At 46.0% G+C, this 19,636-nt stretch overlaps 1 long non-coding RNA gene across 2 annotated transcripts in view; it reads left to right on the forward strand.

The window, feature by feature from the left end:
- Positions 1 to 1,493: 1,493 nt before the first annotated feature.
- Positions 1,494 to 19,636, forward strand: part of LOC140429487 (uncharacterized) — a 42,694-nt gene continuing 24,551 nt past the window's right edge. Inside the window, exons 1-4 of one of the 2 annotated variants that reach the window (XR_011949099.1) lie at positions 1,494 to 1,743; positions 15,212 to 15,289; positions 15,876 to 15,921; positions 16,385 to 16,580. This is a non-coding gene — a long non-coding RNA (uncharacterized lncRNA). The remainder of the gene's footprint in view (positions 1,744 to 15,211; positions 15,290 to 15,875; positions 15,922 to 16,384; positions 16,581 to 19,636) is intronic. The other variant, XR_011949098.1, reaches the window with a different exon arrangement.

The following is a 19,636-nucleotide window of genomic DNA, read 5'->3' on the forward strand; positions in this document are numbered from 1 at the left end:
AAACTACCCAGTCTTCAGAACAGTGACCACGACACCACACAACCCTGCCATGGCAATCTCTGCAAGACGTGCCAGATCATCGACATGGGTACCAATATTACACGTGAGAACACCACCCACCAGGTACGCGGTACATACTCGTGCGACTCGGCCAACGTTGTCTACCTCATACGCTGCAGGAAAGGATGTCCCGAAGCGTGGTACATTGGCGAGACCATGCAGACGCTGCGACAACGAATGAACGGACATCGCGCAACAATCACCAGGCAGGAATGTTCCCTTCCAGTCGGGGAACACTTCAGCAGTCAAGGGCATTCAGCCTCTGATCTCCGGGTAAGCGTTCTCCAAGGCGGCCTTCAGGACGCGCGACAACGCAGAATCGCCGAGCAGAAACTTATAGCCAAGTTCCGCACACATGAGTGCGGCCTCAACCGGGACCTGGGATTCATGTTGCATTACATTCATCCCCCACAATCTGGCCTGCGAAATCCTACCAACTGTCCTGGCTTGATGCAATTCACACCTCTTTAACCTGGGGTCACCCCATCTCTGGATCTGTAAAGATTTAATCACCTGCTAATGGTCGCATTCCAAGCATTGTTTGGCATCTTTGAATTTGTCTATATATGTGTTTCTGGAACAGACCTCTTCATTCAACTGAGGAAGGAGCAGCGCTCCAAAAGCTAGTGACATCGAAACAAACCTGTTGGACTTTAACCTGGTGTTGTAAGACTTCTTACAGTTGGTAGTAAGTCATGCAAAAGGATAGTTGCACTAAAAGTTGCTCCAGGAGAATTCAGTGAATTCCTTTATTTCATTACCATTTGTATCAGAGTCAATTATCTTTCCACGTGTTGATTTTGTTAATAAACATGGTGATGCATAGTCTGTGTTCACCATTTGTTTGTTGTGCAATAGCTGGGTTCGACAGCCATGGGGGTGAGTTGATTTGCTCAATGATACCGTCTGCTGCAAGTCATTTCAACCCCTGCGACACTTTGACATGGATTGAAATGGTAATTATCTTAAAATTTCCGAAATTGGCAGAACTGACCTGTCAATGCGAGGAGTACACTGTACACTTTCCCATATGTGGTAAATAAGGAAGAATACTGTTGGGCATATTCAATGTCATTGATTGCTTCAGTGGGGTCTTCAAGTTTAAAACCAAGCTTGCCAAACAGGTTTACCGCTATAATTACAACATAGAGCATCAACTTGTCTTAATTAACATTTTTTGTAGCGCTGGAGCTGTGATCATTCACAAAACCTAACTTCATTACTCCCAACCGCCAGTTCAGAAGCTGACACTGTGTGTAATTTAGAGGAAGGTTTACAGGCAGGATCTGCGAGTTGTGAGACACTGGGTGCGAGTGGCTTGTAGCCAGAGCTGGTGGGGGGGGGGGGGGGGGGGGTGGCAGAGGTGTCAGATGTCAGAGTGTGAGGTTGTATGGTCGCATGGACACAAGCGAGATGGTTCTCTCAGTCACCTGCGTGATTCTGACTGGGAGATCAGTGAATTCCTGAAGAAAAATGTTGCAACAGCTGGAACTGGCCGTTCGAGCCATCCCACCAGAGACATGGATCCCAGGTCAATAGCAACTTTAACCAGGCTGTGTTGGTGCAGTTGGATGTTCAGAAACTGGGGTGGGCTGGAACAGGGAATAGAGTAAGTGTTCTCAGGACTGATTACATAAAGTGACAACTACAAACGCTGGAAATCCGAAATAAAAATGCAAACAGGTCAGTCAAGATTTGAAAGAGAGAGCAATATTTCGGGTGGGATTTCTCAGTAGCTGTTGTGCCTTTCAAGGATTTTTTTCTTGTAATTTAAGAAAATAGAAATTGCACAGGGTGAGTAGAGTATGATATGCTTTATATTGCTTTTTGAATTGTGCGTGGCAGCCTTTACCTACGCACAAGGTACGTAATATGATCTTGACTCTTAAATATTTGTGAACAGGTTGTGTTGCCTGCCTTCCTCTGTCTGCCATCTGGCATGTTACTGTAATGTGAAAGCTATTTAATCAATATGTCCTTCACAATATAAACAAAAGATTTCCTATGTGAGCAGGAACCTTAGTGAAGGACAGTGAGGATACTCAGGCTGATGACACTTTCCCCAAAGCAGGCTTGCCTTATTTGGTTTGCAAGCTGCGAGTAATGTAATAATTCATTCCTTTCTCTTGTGGTCAGATGTAAGTGTTAGCGTGTCTCAGTTGGTAATGCACTCAGCACTGAAGCAGGAGATTGTGTGTGATGGAGCCCCGTAATGGGGCTCGAGCACACAATTTAAGTTCAGAACTGAAAGAGTACCGAATTCTCAGAAATATGATTTGGCTGAAACATTAAACCAAGGCCTGGTCCAATGGTTTAAATGGATGCTATGTTATCCAAAGAGGCAAAGCATATTTCACAGTATCTAGGTCAATATTCCTCCCTCAATACAAAAAAACAAATAAATTGGTCACTCATTGAATGAAATGAAATGAAAATCGCTTATTGTCACAAGTAGGCTTCAAATGAAGTTACTGTGAAAAGCCCCTAGTCGCCACATTCCGGCGCCTGTTATGGGAATTGAACCGTGCTGCTGGCCTGCCTTGGTCTGCTTTCAAAGCCAGCGATTTAGCCCTGTGCTAAACAGCCCCAGATTGTGCATTGTATTTGTGGGATTCTGCTGTGATTTAAACTAGTATGGCAGGGGGTGGGAACCAGAGCGTTAGCTTAGAAGTTGTCATAACTGAAGGGTAAATAGAGAACAAAAATAAGAGAACAACATCACCCTCAGGCAGAGCAAAGAAGGTGACTAGTGTGAGAATGGAGGTGGTCAATGCAGGACTGAGGGTGTTGTACCTAAATGCGCGCAGTATACAAAACAAGGTAAATGAGCTTGTTGCGCACATTAAAATTGGCCGGTACGATGTTGTGAGCATCACAGAGACGTGGCTGCAAGGGGATCAGGGCTGGGGTCTAAATAAACAAGGATATGTGTCCTACGAAAGAACAGGCAGATGGGCAAAGGGGGCGGGATTGCATTGTCAGTAAGGAATACAGTTAAATCGATAGCAAGAGTTGATATTGAATCAAAAGGCATAGAATCTCTGTGGGTAGAGTTGAGGAACCGCAAAGATAAAAAGGCATGTAAAAAAGGCGATATTACAATAATCATGGGGGACTTCAATATGCACGTGGACTGGGAAAATCAGGTTGGTAGTGGATCCCAAGAAAATGAATTTGTGGAATGCGGTCAAAATCAGCTTGAGAGATGAGATTGGCAGAAGCACCAGTGTCCAGCTTGAACTGGATGCTGCATTGATTAACTTGTATGACAGCAGGCCATTCGTCTGCGGAATCCACATTGAGGATCGATAGGCGTCTTGCTGAATTTGAGGAGGCATACTCACACGTAGTGATGATGCCCATTCAATAGGGGGACTCCAGGCAGTCGTCCTCTGGATCCGTAGTGCTACCAGGATCAGAATCCAGTAAACCTTACTGTACACATCGAACGCGCTTGCGTTGGAATTGGGATCGCTGGCCCTTGACTGGTGGTGCAGACCTGCACAAGGCTGCATAATGTCCAGGCTTCCCGCAATTTAAACATCGCCTGCCTTTTGCAGGGCATTGCCGCTTTAAGTGGGCGGTGCCGCAGTTCAGGCACGACATGACGTTGACGTCGTTACGCTCCATGCGTTGTCGCTCATGCGCAGTGCGGTCAGCCGGCGTTCGCACCTGCGCAGTTTGGTTTTCGGCCGCTTCGTTCTCCCGTTCATGTTGGGCATGCGTGAGGCCCTGGAAAAAGTGTGTGAAATGGCCGCTTTCATCGATACTGAGATGCTGCATCCGGGCGATGGCCTGTACACTCTCTGGCTCGTGGGAGGCAAGTTTTTCGTATTCTGCCGATTTGAAACGGGAGTATCGATTTCTCGCATGCTCGTGCACTTTACACGTCTCGATTGCGACTGGCAGGGTCCTGTGCCTAATTTTGAGGAGTTGCTCCCGGAAGGAATCGGAGTGCACCCCAAACAGAATCTGATCCCTGATCATGGAATCAGCAGTGTCACCATAATTGCAGGACTGCGCTAATATACGGAGATGAGTTAGAAAGGATTGGAAAGGTTCATCCTTACCCTGAAGGCGTTGCTGGAAGATATAGCGCTCAAAGCTCTCGTTTGTTTCGAACTACTCCAAAACGGTCTTGAATTTGGTCTTGAGTTAATGTGATGAGTTTTTAACTGGGTTGATGAGGTGCTGCCCACAAATCACGGTTTACAGCAAGTTCCTCACAGGAACTGATGTCAGTTTGCCCCCTTTTCAATTCAGTCTTCAGAGCAACCTTGACGACAGGCGCCATCCTTAGGTTGTGAAAACAAATATCTTCTTCAGAAGTCGATTCTTCGGCATTTGGATGCCAAGCTGATTTTGAATGAGCATGATTGTGCTACTGGCTTCGGGGAAGTGCTGGTCGTTTGTTCGGCTGTCTTCCCACTTGATTTATGAATATCCTGTGGAACCACTACTGGTGGAAATCCTCCGGCACGCAGAGATGAACAAGCATCCCCACTCTATATGGGGGCGGATGGAGAAGGTTTTGTTCATAGGGTTGAGCCTGCACCACTCCCGTTTTCCCCTGCTAGATTCTTTTAAAGCCCGGTGGTGATAGCCACTTTGAGAATTTGGAATCAGTTTAGGCAGCACTTTAAACTGGGTTCCATGCCACTGCTTGCTCCGATCTGAGGAACCATAGGTTTGTGCTGTCTATCTTGGTTCATCATTTAGGGCATGGGAGTGGGAGGTGTTGGAGAGGTTTAGGGACATGTTTCTGGAGGCTATGTTCGCCAGCCTAGATGAACCTACCCTCGGCCAAGAGAGGTTCTAGCTTCCCAGAGGGAATGTATTCAGGTGCATGATTTCTTACTCATGGAACTTCCTTTATCTGCCCTGAAACTGTTGCCTTTGCTTATGCACAGGATCCTGTTCTTGGCCGAGTTGGGGGAGGGTAAGATTTCAGATGTCTATGGGCAGATGTTGGTGACAGAGCAGGCATTGGAGGAGGAAGTGGAAGGATCAGCTGGGCTTGGTCTTTGAGGGTGGAATTGTGGAGTGAGGCTCTTCACAGGGTCAACTTCACATCCTCATGTGCAAGATTCAGCCTGATCCAGTTCAAGGTGGAGCACAGGGCACATCTGACTATAGTACGTATGAGTGGGCTCTTCTCGGGGGTGGATGATAGGTGTGAGCAGTGCTCTAGGGGGCTGGCGAATTACACACATGTTTTGGTCTTGCGCCAAGCTTGTTCGTTTCTAGGTCTCCTTTTTTGATATGTCAGGGATTTGGTGTGTTCAGCTGGAGAGGTGCCGTTGTTGACCATTTTTGGAGTATTGGACTCACCGGTGCTGCAGACAGGGATGAGGGGAGATGTCCTAGCCTTTGCCTCACTAATAGCCCGTTCTGCTTGGGTGGCGATCCCTGTTGTCAAAGACCCAGTTGTGAATATTTTGGAATGCTACACTGGCACAGCTGATCCTGTGCTGGATCTCATCTTTATATGGGGCTGATTTAGCTCAGTGGGCTAGACAGCTGGTTTGTGATACAGAACAAGGCCAGCAGCGTGGGTTCAATTCCCATACCAGCTGATAATTCTGAATTCTCCCTCCTTGTACCCGAACAGGCGCCAGAATGTGGGCGACTAGGGGCTTTTCACAGGAACTTCATTGCAGTGTTAATGTAAGCCTACGTGTGACAATAACTTTTATTTATTTATTTTCACGGTGATCTTTTGAGCCAGGTAGATACCCAAGGGATACAAAGAGTTCAACGCCTTCTAAAATCTCCCCAGCAATGCTCATAGTTGGAGAGGTAGATGCTTGTCCGGGGGACGGCTGATGGAGGATTTTGGTCTTGCTGATATTGAGTGAGTAACCAACCCTTTTGTGTGTCGCATTAAAGGGGCTGAGGACAGTCTGAATGACACTTGCAGCGTGGGCCACAACTACGCAATCATCGGCATATTGTAATTCACGGATGGGCTGGAGGGTCACCTTTGCCTGGCTCTCAGCTTATTGAGGTTGAAAGGCTCCACGGTGAGTGGACGTTGGTCACCAATGGTTTCTGTGACCAGGGTGAGGTAGATAGTGAAGAAAGTTGACGCGATCACACAACCTCCCAGGGCTCTGTTGAATATTGGCTTTCCACTAGCGCTGGTCCGCACATCCCAGGAAGGCTGACAGGTTGTGGCCATTAGAATAACACATCGATGTCGTTAGGACTCTCGAACAGCAGGAAAGGAAGAGGAAATTTATGGAGTAAGTGATTTACATCATTTGCTTCTGGGGCTCCGTGTTTTCCTGTAACCTTTGGATTGTTCTGGTGTTGCTCCACTTTGTGACAGTTAGAATCTCATTTGCATCTCTTCACACCCCACCTCCTCCATGCACCTCTTCCTCAAAAGGTGGTTTTAGTAATCATGGAGGAGTCTGGAGAAGAGAGACAAAAAATGGTTTATTCCATAAATAACAATGCTAGTTGGACTACTCTGCAGCATGGCTCCTACCTTGGCTAACCTTTCTGGTAATGAATTAATGACCCTCCGTCCCTCAGCGGGCGAGCTCATACTCCACCAAGTTCACGGGGAGAATCATAGAAATTACAGTGCAAAAGGAGGTCATTCGGCCCATCGGGTCTGCACTGGCTCTTGGAAAGAGCACCCTACGCGTCCACCCTATCCCCATAGCCCAGTAACCCCACCTAATGTTTTTTGGAAACTAAGGGGCAATTTAGCATGGACAATCGACCTAACCTGCAAATCTTTGAACTGTGGGAGGAGTCTGGAAAGGAGAGTAAAAAATTGTTTATTTCCAAAAGGAAAATATTTACAAGCAACAATCCCAGCCCCAGTTAGGACTACTCTGCAGCTACGCTCTTACCTGGGTTGACTTTTGTGGCAATGAATTAACAAGCCCATTGATGAGCCTCTGCCCCTTGGCAGGCGAGCTGGTACTCCACGAGTCTCTGGGGGTGATTAGTCGGGTCGTCCCCATGGGTCTCTTGGGGATCATAACAGTGGTGGAAGGTGAGCCTTTGGATATTTCTAGAGCAGGAATAGATAGTTTCTTGATAAGCATGGGGGGTGGGTAATAGGTTATCAAGGATAGGTGGGAACGGGACTTCCGGGTGCGGCGATGACCAGCTGAGTTGCACGTTTCGGCAGCTCCCGGTGAAACGGACTTTTGGGCTCTTGATAGGAGCCCCAACGGCAATTTTGACGGCTAAAAACACTGTGCGGTAAACCAGAAGGGAATCCCCCCTGGATACGGATGAAAAAAGGAGGAGAAAGTGGCCGGATTGCAGTGGATCCTTTAGAACAGCGGCAAGGAAGGCAAGCAAAAACCAAGATGGCGTCAGAAGGTGGCAGTTTAACATGGGGCCCTGAACAACAAGAGTTCTTGAAATGCTGTGTGGAAGAGCTCAAAAAGGAAATGAAGAAAGAGCTGTTGGCCCCGATACTACAGGCGATCGAAGGGCTAAAGGAGGAACAAAAGGCCCAGGAGCGGGAGCTTCGGTTCGTGAAGGCAAAGGCAGCCGTGAATGAGGACGACATACAGGGCCTAGTGGTGAAGACGGAGACGCATGAGGCACATCAGAAACGATGTGTGGAAAGGTTGGAGGCACTGGAGAACAACGCTAGGAGGAACAACCTGAGGATTCTTGGTCTTCCTGAAGGTGCGGAGGGAGCGGACGTCGGGGCATATGTGAGCACGATGCTGCACTCGTTAATGGGAGCGGAGGCCCCGGCGGGTCCGTTGGAGGTGGAGGGAGCATACCGAGTGATGGCGCGAGGACCGAGAGCAGGAGAAATTCCCAGAGCCATAGTGGTGAGATTCCTCCGTTTTAAGGATAGAGAAATGGTCCTTAGATGGGCAAAGAAAACTCGGAGCAGTAAATGGGAGAACGCGGTGATCCGCGTTTATCAAGACTGGAGTGCGGAGGTGGCGAGAAGGAGGGCGAGCTTTAATCGGGCCAAGGCGGTGCTTCATAAAAAGAAGATAAAATTTGGAATGCTGCAACCGGCAAGACTGTGGGTCACATATCGAGGGAGGCACCACTACTTTGAGACGGCGGATGAAGCGTGGACTTTTATTGTGGAAGAAAAACTGGAATGAGCGGGTTATTAAAAAGAACGTTTGAACAAAGTGGCGGGGCGAATGTGGGGGGCGAAGAGGGGGGTTAAAAAGGGGGGAAAGAGGAGTTTTATGTACTAATCCTGCGATGTGGTAACTTTTCTCTCTTCCATGCGGAGGGAGAAGCGAAGGAGAAGCGCGGGCTTGGTTCCCGCGCTATGATAACCATGGCGGGAATAGAGAAGCAGGAAGGAGGGGGCGTCGCACGGTGCGAGCCGAGGTCACGGGGGGAAGCCGAGGTCGGCCAGAGTTTGCTGACTTCTGGGAGCAACATGGGGGGAGTAATTACGCTAGCGGGGGATCTAGCGGGGGGGGGGTGGGAGGGGGGAATTACTGGGTTGCTGCTGCTGGGGAGAGGGGGGAGCTGGTATGGGAGGGGATGGGCGGGGGGGGCACCGCCTGGGGGAGATACAGCTGCGTGGGAACCGGGTGAGGAGCTGGAAAAAGGGGATGGCTAATCGACAAGGGGGAGGGGGGTAGGAAGCCCCCCAACCCGGCTGATCACGTGGAACGTGAGAGGGCTGAACGGGCCGATAAAGAGGGCACGGGTACTCGCACACCTTAAGAAACTTAAGGCAGATGTGGTTATGTTACAGGAAACGCACCTGAAACTGATAGACCAGGTTAGGCTACGCAAAGGATGGGTGGGGCAGGTGTTCCATTCGGGGCTAGATGCGAAAAACAGGGGGGTGGCTATATTAGTGGGGAAACGGGTAATGTTCGAGGCAAAGACTATAGTGGCGGATAACGGGGGCAGATACGTGATGGTGAGTGGCAAACTACAGGAGGAGACGGTGGTTTTGGTAAACGTATATGCCCCGAACTGGGATGATGCCAATTTTATGAGGCGGATGCTAGGACGCATTCCGGACCTAGAGATGGGAAAGCTGATAATGGGGGGAGATTTTAATACGGTGTTGGAACCAGGGCTGGATAGGTCGAAGTCCAGGACTGGAAGAAGGCCGGCAGCAGCCAAGGTGCTTAAAGATTTTATGGAGCAGATGGGAGGTGTAGACCCGTGGAGATTTAGCAGACCTAGGAATAAGGAGTTCTCGTTTTTCTCCTATGTCCATAAAGTCTACTCGCGAATAGACTTTTTTGTGCTGGGAAGGGCGTTGATCCCGAAGGTGAGGGGAACGGAGTATACGGCTATAGCCATTTCGGATCACGCTCCACACTGGGTAGACTTAGAGATAGGGGAGGAAACAGGAGGGCGCCCACCCTGGAGAATGGACATGGGACTAATGGCAGATGAGGGGGTGTGTCTAAGGGTGAGGGGGTGCATTGAAAAGTACTTGGAACTCAATGATAAATGGGAGGTCCAGGTGGGAGTGGTCTGGGAAGCGCTGAAGGCGGTGGTTAGAGGGGAGCTGATATCAATAAGGGCACATAAAGGGAAGCAGGAGAGTAAGGAACGGGAGCGGTTGCTGCAAGAACTTTTGAGGGTGGACAGACAATATGCGGAAGCACCGGAGGAGGGACTGTACAGGGAAAGGCAAAGGCTACATGTAGAATTTGACTTGCTGACTACGGGCACTGCAGAGGCACAATGGAGGAAGGCACAGGGTGTACAGTACGAATATGGGGAGAAGGCGAGCAGGTTGCTGGCACACCAATTGAGGAAAAGGGGAGCAGCGAGGGAAATAGGGGGAGTGAGGGATGAGGAAGGAGAGATGGAGCGGGGAGCGGAGCGAATGAATGGAGTGTTCAAGACATTTTATAAAAAATTATATGAAGCTCAACCCCCGGATGGGAGGGAGAGAATGATGGGCTTCTTGGATCGGCTGGAATTTCCCAAGGTGGAAGAGCAGGAAAGGGTGGGACTGGGAGCACAGATCGAGGTAGAAGAAGTGGTGAAAGGAATTAGGAGCATGCAGGCGGGAAAGGCCCCGGGACCAGATGGATTCCCAGTCGAATTCTATAGAAAATATGTGGACTTGCTCGCCCCGGTATTGACGAGGACCTTTAATGAGGCAAAGGAAAGGGGACAACTGCCCCCGACTATGTCAGAAGCAACGATATCGCTTCTCTTAAAGAAGGAAAAGGACCCGCTACATTGCGGGTCCTAGAGACCTATTTCCCTCCTAAATGTAGATGCCAAGATCCTGGCCAAGGTAATGGCAATGAGAATAGAGGAATGTGTCCCGGGGGTGGTCCACGAGGACCAAACTGGGTTTGTGAAGGGGAGACAGCTGAACACGAATATACGGAGGCTGTTAGGGGTAATGATGATGGCCCCACCAGAGGGGGAAACGGAGATAGTAGTGGCGATGGATGCCGAGAAAGCATTTGATAGAGTGGAGTGGGATTATTTGTGGGAGGTGTTGAGGAGATTTGGTTTTGGAGAGGGGTATGTTAGATGGGTGCAGCTGTTGTATAGGGCCCCGATGGCGAACATGATCACGAATAGACGGGGATCTGCATATTTTCGGCTCCATAGAGGGACAAGGCAGGGATGCCCTCTGTCCCCATTATTGTTTGCACTGGCGATTGAGCCCCTGGCGATAGCGTTGAGGGGTTCCAAGAAGTGGAGGGGAGTACTTAGAGGAGGAGAAGAACACCGGGTATCTTTGTATGCGGACGATTTGCTACTATACGTGGCAGACCCGGCGGAGGGGATGCCAGAAATAATGCGGATACTTGGGGAGTTTGGGGATTTTTCAGGGTATAAATTGAACATTGGGAAAAGTGAGTTGTTTGTGGTGCATCCAGGGGAGCAGAGTAGAGAAATAGAGGACCTACCGTTGAGGAAGGTAACAAGGGACTTTCGTTACCTGGGGATCCAGATAGCCAAGAATTGGGGCACATTGCATAGGTTAAATTTAACGCGGTTGGTGGAACAAATGGAGGAGGATTTCAAGAGATGGGATATGGTATCCCTGTCACTGGCAGGGAGGGTGCAGGCGGTTAAGATGGTGGTCCTCCCGAGATTCCTCTTTGTGTTTCAGTGCCTCCCGGTGGTGATCACGAAGGCTTTTTTTAAAAGGATTGAAAAGAGCATCATGGGTTTTGTGTGGGCCGGGAAGACGCCGAGAGTGAGGAAGGGATTCTTATAGCGTAGCAGGGATAGGGGGGGGGCTGGCACTACCGAGCCTAAGTGAGTATTATTGGGCCGCTAATATTTCAATGGTGATTAAGTGGATGGGAGAGGAGGAGGGAGCGGCGTGGAAGCGATTAGAGAGGGCGTCCTGTAGGGGGACTAGCCTACAGGCTATGGTGACAGCCCCATTGCCGTTCTCACCGAGGAACTACACCACAAGCCCGGTGGTGGTGGCTACACTGAAGATTTGGGGACAGTGGAGACGGCATAGGGGAAAGACTGGAGCCTTGGGGGGGTCCCCGATAAGAAACAACCATAGGTTTGCCCCGGGGGGAATGGATGGGGGATATGGAATGCGGCAAAGAGTAGGAATAACGCAACTGAAAGATCTGTTTGTGGATGGGAAGTTCGCGAGTCTGGGAGCGCTGACCGAGAAATATGGGTTGCCCCAAGGGAATGCATTCAGGTATATGCAACTGAGGGCTTTTGCGAGGCAACAGGTGAGGGAATTCCCGCAGCTCCCGACACAAGAGGTGCAGGACAGAGTGATCTCAAAGACATGGGTGGGGGATGGTAAGGTGTCAGATATATATAGGGAAATGAGGGACGAAGGGGAGACTATGGTAGATGAACTAAAAGGGAAATGGGAAGAAGAGCTGGGGGAGGAGATCGAGGAGGGGCTGTGGGCAGATGCCCTAAGCAGGGTAAACTCGTCGTCCTCGTGTGCCAGGCTAAGCCTGATTCAGTTTAAGGTACTACACAGGGCGCATATGACTGGAGCACGGCTCAGTAAATTTTTTGGGGTGGAGGATAGGTGTGCGAGGTGCTCAAGAAGCCCAGCGAATCATACCCATATGTTTTGGTCATGCCCGACACTACAGGGGTTTTGGATGGGGGTGACAAAGGTGCTTTCAAAAGTAGTGGGGGTCCGGGTCGAACCAAGCTGGGGGTTGGCTATATTTGGGGTTGCACAAGAGCCGGGAGTGCAGGAGGCGAGAGAGGCCGATGTTTTGGCCTTTGCGTCCCTAGTATTCCGGCGCAGGATATTGTTAATGTGGAAAGAAGCCAAGCCCCCGGGGGTGGAGACCTGGATAAATGACATGGCAGGGTTTATAAAGCTAGAGCGGATTAAGTTCGTTCTAAGGGGGTCGGCTCAAGGGTTCACCAGGCGGTGGCAACCGTTCGTCGAATACCTCGCAGAAAGATAGATGGAATGGAAAAAAGAAGGCGGGGGGGGGGGGGGTGGTGGGGTGGGGGGAGGGGAGGGGGGGTTGGGGGGGGGGGGAGCGGGGGGGGAGGAGGAACCAGAAGGACTCTCAGGGTTGTTAATATATACTGTATAATATGTATAGGTCGTTGCGACAGATAATTATATATTGGACTGTTAAATTATATTTTTGGAGAGTGTTACTTGTGATAAGGCAGTTGCCAATTAGGGTTAGTTTTCATTTTTGTTATTTATTATTTATTCATTTTTTGTTTATAAAATAGGTCATTGTTATTTGTGTTGTTATAATATTGTGTAAAGGATGCACAATGTACTGTGTTGGTCGACCAAAAATTTTCAATAAAATATTTACAAAAAAAAAAAGGATAGGTGGGAACGTGGAGCTGAGGCTACAATCTGATCAGCCACGGTCATATTGAAAGGCAGGGCAAGCCCGAGAAGCTGAGTGGCCAACTCCTGCTCCTAATTTGTATGTTTCTATGTAGCAGAGCTGATTTCATTGACAATATTGGATGTTAATGTGACGTTGGTTAAAACTGCAAGTCATTATAAGCAACTGTATTGAAGTTACAGTCTATCGAGCACTGAGGAATTACAACTAGAGCCAATAATCCTTAAAATTGGCCTTCAGCCTTCTCTTTGCTGTCTCAAGGAGTAAGCACTGAGGAAAGATTATTGACAATGCTGCCTTTATGTTACCGTGATTGTTTTCAGTGGCTCATTGGCAGATACATACTGCGTAGAGTGCCTTTTCATTTTCTTTATGCCTTTTTCAAGCAGTTTCATATCATTAAGTCATCATTTATAAATTGCTCAATTTTTTGCTTTTTATAATTCATTTGTGTTGCACCGCCAATTAGGCTACAGTGTAAGATAGAATCCTTGGGCACTACAAGATATAAATTGGTGTCTCTTTCTGGTGAATTGTTGGACGTAATGATCAACAGCATCATTATAGGCAAGTTCATTTCAATCTTCCTCAGCCCAGGAGCATTTGAAACTCTGACACTGCATGAATTCAGGATTTGTTCCTCGCAATATTCCTGCTTCTTCAGAAGAATACTTTGCTACGTGTGGAGCCCATATTAAGCCCGTGAACAGATCAGGTTCATATATTTGTGTGTGATTGCTTCATGTGTCAGCTGCGGTTTGGTGGGTACCACTTTCACCTCTTGAGGGAGAAGATTGTGTGCTTGAGCCCCGTGCCAAGGGTTGGATTTTCCTGCCCCGCTCACCCCAGGATTGGAAATTCCCTCCCGAGGTCAACGGACTTCTCAATTGTCCATCAAATTGTCCATCTCAGCCGCGACAATGCCCACGGTGGGCAGCACTGGCAAATCTATCCCCAAGACTTGAGCACAACAATCTAAGCTGCCATTCCACTGTAGCAGCGAGGGAATGCTACACTGCCAGAGGTGCCACTTTATGGGTAAACTGAGGCCGAGTCTGCCTTCTCAGGTAGATGGAAAAGATCCCACAGCACTCTTTTTGAAGAACAGCAGGAGTTATTTCCAGTATCCTGACCAATAGTTATCCCACAATCAGCATCACAAAAAACAGATTACCTGGTCATTACCACTTAGCTGTTTCTGGGAGCTTGTGCGCAAATTAGCTTTCGCATTTCCTACATTACAACAGTAACATAATACTTGCAAATCACTTCATTGCTATAAAACATTTAATGACTGGTGGATGTGAAAGGTGCCATATAAATATAAGTCTTTCTTTTCTAGGGGCGGCACGGTGGTGCAGTGGTTAGCACTGCTGCCTACGGCGCTGAGGTCTCGGGTTCGATCCCGGCCCCGGGTCACTGTCCGTGTGGAGTTTACACTTTCTAATAATAATAATAATAATAGCTTTTTGTCACAAATAGGCTTCAATGAAGTTCCTGTGAAAAGCCCCTAGTCGCCACATTCCGGCGCCTGTTCGGAGAGGCCAGTACGGGAATTGAACCTGCGCTGCTGGCCTTGTTCTGCATTACAAGCCAGCTATTTAGCCCACTGTGCTAAACCAGCCCCAGTGCTAAACCAGCCCCATTCTCCCGTGTTTGTGTGGGTTTCACCCCCACAATCCAAAGATGTGCAGGGTAGATGGATTGGCCACGCTAAATTGCCCTTTTATTGGAAAAAATGAATTGGGTACACTACATTTTTTTTTAACTTATCTAATTGTTGAAACGCTTTGCTTGTGAATGAATATATTTGACTAACACCAATCCGAGCCAATTACAATTTAAATTAATTTATTACTAAAGTTTACTAATATTGCAATACCAGATGCAAAGACTGATGAGCCACACAATCTCATTTCTGTTTTTTCTGAACAGTACAGTTTTTACAGATTGTGATTTAATTTGAAAACTCTGTAATTAGGGATATTTTAATATTTATTGACAAGTGAGCTGTAGGTTAATGGGTCAACTACTTCCATTGTAAGTGGAAAACCCACATAGTTTGTTTACTGTCCTTTAAGGGCAAGTAGTAAAATGGCTAACATCTTAATTGGGGTGTTTTTTTTAAACAAGGAAGTAGGAATAGTTTGATGTAAATAACCGCCCGTTATATTGCATGACAATAATAAAGAAAATTAATGGTGACATGCTAAGTCCTTCAGCAGCCAAATGATGAAGCAGGAAACCAGATACCAGTCTTTTGCTTATTGCTAAATTTATTTAGAGAATGCAACATTTTGTATACTACCTCCCTCACCAATATCCAGTATCTCAGAGGTCATTTTCTATAATAACTGCTCCTCTTCTTTTAGGTACCAAAGCCAAAGAGGGTATTGGCAATCATGGACTTCCATTGGAACAAAAATCAAAAGCCAAAGGAAGTCTTTAAGGTACTTAATCAATCAATGCATTTCACCTGAATATGCTTAACCTTGACGATACAATTAGCATACTATTAAAAAGGCACACTTCAAATATGCAACATGAAATTCGGAAACATAGAAATTTAATGGTTAGTCCTACATTCTTTTAGAGCTATTTATGTTCCTCTTACCAGCATGTGAAACCAAAATCCAACAGAAATGCATGGGCACGCAGTGTCTTGTAAAGCACACATTGCTATCATTCTGAATCTTTAGGCCTGTCAATTTAAACAGGACCTTCCTCAGTGTTGCCTAGGAAAATACATTTCTTCTTCTTTGCATCAACCACAGGGTATGAATTCGTAATTCACCACTAACCCACACATTTCCATAATGCTACTCAGCCTTGGTTGCTCATTGTTCCAGGTGCCTAGTAGTACTGAGGGCTCCAGACAGATGGTACTACTATGTGCTGTGTAAACACATAATTGTATTATAATCAAATTATAATATTACAATGATGCCCACCCATCCCCCACCAACCCACTCACTGTTGCCAACCCACCAAGAGCCAGTGCATTAGTGTAACTAAGAATTTTGGTTGTTCTTCCAGACAGATGTACCGTCACTGCTGACCTGGATTGTGCAGTAAAATTAGGGTAAGGCTATCTCTGCTCAGAATTATTCAAGTGTAAATCGGCCAGCAAGCTCCGACAACTACTCAAACAGAATTGAATATGAAAATCAGGTAGCTCTGCTATCAGCGTATCGCGCTGAGAGGCAATTAAAGATATGGAATGGTGTGACATTGATGTACTTACAGATACCCAATGAACATTCCAGAACAAGTAAGGGCTCATCCATTCTGGTCTTGGAAAATATTTAATGGTGTGATAAGTTTTAGTTAATGCCAAGTAACCTCTCTGGCATTGAGAATTAAGTTTTACTTGTGTAAATTTGCTTAAATTTGCTTTACCACAGTTCTTAATTAATGTTAGAGGTTGAAAAATATTCAAATGTTTATTTAAGCTTTTTTTCTTTTTCATTTTTTCTTTTCTGTATTTTATCCCCCTCTCTCTGAATTCTGTCTTTCTTTCCCTCTCATTATTTCACTTTCTGTAGATGATTCAACATTGGATTAATTATTTATTTTACACTTCCTGGTTCCGACTCTGCGCAACGCAGTAAGGATTTTTCAATCTGAGTGGCTAATGGGTTATACAGTTGCTTGCCCAGTTGACACAGATCCTCGAGACACTGTAGAGGGGACCACACTGAAATTGTTTTCTAATCACACGTTCCGGCGCAAAATCATCAGGTAGGTGTAGTACATTGAACAGCATTTTTCAATTACTGCTAACCTCCAAATCAGTGAACTGCCTAATGGGAGTATGTTTTTGTCAACCATATCATACAGAGGGTTGAGCATAAAAATTGATTGGTTTCCATGCCTAATCCTCTGGGTAGCTGACGGATGTGATCTTCCCTTTTTGCAGCACATACAAATTCCCCCACCTTGTTATTAGACATGTTTAAAATTTCACATTGGGCTAGATTTTGCGGTCAGTGGTGAAGCAATGCTGATGAGCTCAAAGAAAGCTGCCCACAAATATTTAGCAACCTCTGTGGTGTGCGTTTTTCCTTTCCCAATGCCAATACAAATCTGGTGCAAAGTCGATGGATCTCCAGGCATGCAGCTACAGCGATGTCATCAAGCAGGGTAAACAGCTGATCACCTTAAAGCATTCTCACCGACAGCAAGCCAGGAAGTTGAAAGCACTAAATGCCTTTACATTTAGTTAACATTTTCAGATAGTGTAAGAAATACTAATAGGATTGCACCAAGAAAGAAACTAAAATAAAGGTAAACAAATAGTAAAAAGTGGGTGGGATTTAGCACGTGTTTTTTGGCCAGCCAGCGGGAACTACCGATCATGCTCTTGTCAATGGGATTTCATGTTAATAGCACCCCTCGTCACTGGGAAACCCGTGCGCCATCGTGGGACCGGAATTTCCCACCGGCGAAAACTGCCGGTAAATCCCACCCAGTATTTCTCCATTCTCCTCTATCTCAAACCCTATTAAAACAAAAAAAATCCCATACATTTATTGTCCTAATACAAAAATCCTCCCTTCCCCCGCCCCACTCCCCCTCCCACACCAGGTCATCTGGCTTTTGTTCTTAAGATTTCTGAAACTTGTCGCAATCTCTCCCAGCTACAGTTTAATATCTAACACATTTCTCCCTCTCTTTATTTCCGATGAAGAGTGAAATGGACTGTTTTCTCTCCCTGGAGATGCTGTCAGACCTGTTGAGTTTTTCCAGCGTTCTGTACTTTTGTTTCTGATTACAGCATCTGCAGTGTTTTGCTTGTTAAAAAAAAGTGCACTTTTTTTATCTTAATGGAGAAATTTGACATTCCACAAATAAAAGATTTGCCTGGTAGGGTCAGTGATAATTATGAAGTTAGCATGCTGTTAAATACCCAGTTGCGCCTCATTCGACAGGGTATAATATACAGTGAGACTAATAGTGCAAAAGTGGGAGTTTTTGTTAACTCACTGATTTTTAAAGATTTCACTCTCAGGGGATCTCAACAGCGCCCCTTGTGGAGCCGCACAAAACCACTGGCTGCAAACCTTTATATTTCTATGTTATCCCACGCATATGTAGACTCTTGAATTTTCTGTCAGTTTAAATTGGAGGAATGATGGTAAACACTGACTGTTTCGACATCATTGCCACAACAAAATCTTGACCATCGATGCACACAGTATAAAACCTCTTGTATTTGTCTATCATGTTACTGCCGCCAGCGGCTGGAGAAATCATCCTCACTGCAGGTTTATGCCTGAAACTTTCCAGCTTCACCTTCTCATTTTGAAAGCATGAAACGAGCTGTGTTCAGAATCCTCAATTTGCACAGCAGACGGTGTCACTTTATAATGCAGCATTATCCTCATTCATATTGTAGGTGCTGCATGAAGGTTAACTGGCAATAAGTAACATTTATGTATGTCTGTTTTTGCTGTTATTGCCACAACTTGTTCACATTCTTCCAGTTTTGCCTTTATCTGAAGCTATGTAAAGCACACTGGTGGTAATCGCAAATTTTAAGTACATTTTATCAAAGCAAACATATGGCATATTATAATTGAACTGTCAATTTAGCAGCATCCACGATGCAGAAATGTGCTTCATAAAGTAACATATAAATTTTCAATTTTACAGAGCATGTCTGAAGTAAATAAAGCTTTGGCTACTCAGCAGTTACAAGAGGGTGAAATGAGCTTTCTGGATATAAACACTGAATCAATTTGTCATGATAGGGCTGCATAAATTAATGGCATCTCGATTGAACCAATAGATGTTTGTTTTGTTTCGGTAACATCTAGCCTAGAGTTAATATGCTCATATTTTTCACTGTTTATTTTGAAGGCCTTATGATGGCTCTGTCACAGATATTCATAAATGTAAATCTAACAATTACTTGTAGCAAGGACTAGGGCACATCACTTGCGCTGTGCAGCAACATGGAGGGGATATGTACCAAATATATTTTTTAAGATGGACAATCCGGAGGTGTTAAGAGAGATAGATTTAAGGTCTCAAAAATTATGCCACGAAACAATAATTTGCCAGAAAAGATTAGATATGTTTTAAATGACCGACTGAAAACTTATTGTGCATAACTAGCACTGAGCAAATGCAAACGGGAAACAAATGAGAAAGAAATCAACCCCATTGAGTTAGCTAATTGAATACCATGATGCATAATGTGAGTATTACAAATGCGCATTCTAATTATTACAGGAGTCTGTGGCATGGCTTACGACTTAATGTGCGATGTTAGAAATAGGTGAATCTCTGCAATTTAATAATTGGTTTCCCATTTGAATGCCATTTGTAAATTGTATGCCTACAGATATAAATAAGCAATGCGAATAATGATTGTATAAAGGATGTTGCATGGTGATTGGCGCACCATTCAACCCATTATATATTTATTGGAGGACAATTCTGTCGAACAAACCCCTGAGACTTTTCAAGGATGTAGCATCCCAATTGTAGGGGGGAAGTCTGATGTTATAGTTCCAGGAAGCCTCTGACAGTTCCTTATGAGAGGAAACCACATGATCTCAAAGCAAATTAAATTTGAGGTAAAAGCTGTAAAATAATTTGTCTGATAGAAAGGAAGTAATGAGCACGTAGAAGAGCAATGCTGCGATGGGGCAAATGACTGATTAACTAGCTCTATTAAAAGGATCAATGTTCTGACCCTAACATGAGTCAATCCCCTTAAATTCAGAATTCAGTGCAATGTCAAACTGAGAGTGGTAAATAGCTTAGTCTGATCAAACAAAGACTTACCA

Source organism: Scyliorhinus torazame, chromosome 1 (genome assembly GCF_047496885.1).
Source record: "Scyliorhinus torazame isolate Kashiwa2021f chromosome 1, sScyTor2.1, whole genome shotgun sequence".
In the NCBI taxonomy this organism is placed as follows: domain Eukaryota; kingdom Metazoa; phylum Chordata; class Chondrichthyes; order Carcharhiniformes; family Scyliorhinidae; genus Scyliorhinus; species Scyliorhinus torazame.